Here is a 1748-nt window from a genome sequence, read left to right as displayed (position 1 = left end):
GGAACGCGGAGAGAGAAGGTTGGCAAGCAGGTTGGGGCCAGATGGTGGAGGCCCTTATTATGTTAATGACTTTGGGTTTCCCCAAACCCACACATACTACTGGAACCCTTTGTGTCTTGCCACATCTGGCTCTGACTCTGGATTCGTGGCATGGCATAGACATGCAGAGCGCTGTGCCCTTATGGGTCACACACATGGAAACAATAAAGGCATTGCCTCCCCAAGGCCGGCTGCAGCTGCAGGAGACTTGGAAGTGTTAGAAGACGTCTCTGCTCAACTGCCAGGTTCATCTCGGAGCCACAGAAATGGGCTCTGGGCCTCCTGGCAGAATCCTTTGCAGCATTAATGCACACAGTGTAAGCTACACGTGTGCGCTTGTGAGTGCACACACAGGCATACATATATACACGTGAGCCTCCCAGAAGCATAAGACCTATATATATATATATATATATATTTATATAAAACATATGTAGGGGAGGTACTTATTTGTTGCTGGGCAGAAGAGAGAATGAGAGCTGCTGCTTGGGTCTCTGGGAAAGCAGCCTTCCTCTCCGGTAACGATACTGAAATATTGAAGCATCTCTCTCCTGGGGTTTCCTGTTTCCTATTTGGTCTCTCGTTTCTAGGCAACGCATTAATACCCCCAAACTCTTGAAATTTATAGTCCTCCAACTGTCCCTCTGCCTCTAAACTTGACATCTGCCAAGTCTCCCAGGGCTCACTAGCCATTCTACTCTCTCCAGAGGAAAAAGTAATGGAAGATGCATTGTGGTTATGAGGATTATGTGTGTGTGTGTGTGTGTGTGTGTGTATATGTTTGTGTATGTGCATGCGTTTGCATGTGTGTGCATACTTCATCCTCCCTCCCCCCTCCTGTGGGTTCCAGTTTTAATGAATTCTCCAGTAAAATCAATCTGGTTGGGGTCAGGGTGAGCAAGAGAGTTGGAACCAGACCATTTGATTTCCCTCTTCCCACTCTTACTTCAAAGCAGAATCTGGCAGAAAAATTCCATTTCTTGGGATGAGAAACAAGTTCTCTGTGCTTCTCAATAAGGTGAGTTATTGACTCAGGCATAAAGAACTGGGCTCCAGTCCCACCTCTGACACATACTGGCTGTGTGACCCCAGGAAAGATCCTAAGAGACCTACAAGAGAAAGTATTTCCTTATCCATACTTTTACGTGTGTTGTGAGGGCCACTAGGACCTCATTCGTACTTATCGAGGGGAGTGCTAACCTTCTCTCTTTTAATGCAACACTTCATCCGTAAACTTTACTCACATAGCCACCACCCTACTTTAGATCACCAGGACAATTATGGTAGTCCTTTACTTCGGGTTAGCTAGATGGTACAGAGGATAGAACACTGGGACTAGAATCAGGAAGACAATTCCCTGAGTTCAAATATGACCTCAGACACTAGCTGTATGACTGAGGGAAAGTCACTTAACCTTGTTTGCCTCAGTTTCCTCATTTGTAAAATGAGTTACAGAAGGAAATGGCAAACAACTCCAATACCTTTGCCAAGAAAACCCCAAATGGGGTCATAAAGAGTCAGACACAACTCAGCAACAAAGCCTTTCTCAGATCCCTCCCCTCTCCAATTCATTCTCCAAATAACTGCCAAAGGTTGGTTTTTTAATACTCCAAGTCTAGTATGTTTTTCTCATTAATTATCAACTGATATTAATTAATCAGCCAGACTTAATTAGCTTTTAGAAAGGGGTATTTACTAAGGTGATAGAG

At 44.6% G+C, this 1748-nt stretch overlaps 1 non-coding gene across 1 annotated transcript; it reads right to left on the bottom strand.

Annotated features, from left to right (window-relative positions):
- Positions 1-1131: 1131 nt before the first annotated feature.
- Positions 1132-1261, bottom strand: LOC144458134 (U6atac minor spliceosomal RNA). The gene has a single exon (XR_013487686.1). It is a non-coding gene; the product is annotated as a U6atac minor spliceosomal RNA (small nuclear RNA).
- Between the last annotated feature and the right edge of the window lie 487 nt (positions 1262-1748).

Source organism: Phascolarctos cinereus, unplaced genomic scaffold (genome assembly GCF_003287225.1).
Source record: "Phascolarctos cinereus isolate Bilbo 61053 unplaced genomic scaffold, phaCin_HiC Scaffold_5;HRSCAF=322, whole genome shotgun sequence".
NCBI lineage: Eukaryota > Metazoa > Chordata > Mammalia > Diprotodontia > Phascolarctidae > Phascolarctos > Phascolarctos cinereus.
Note: the sequence above shows the minus strand (reverse complement) of the source record. Positions and strands in the feature narration are given on the sequence as shown.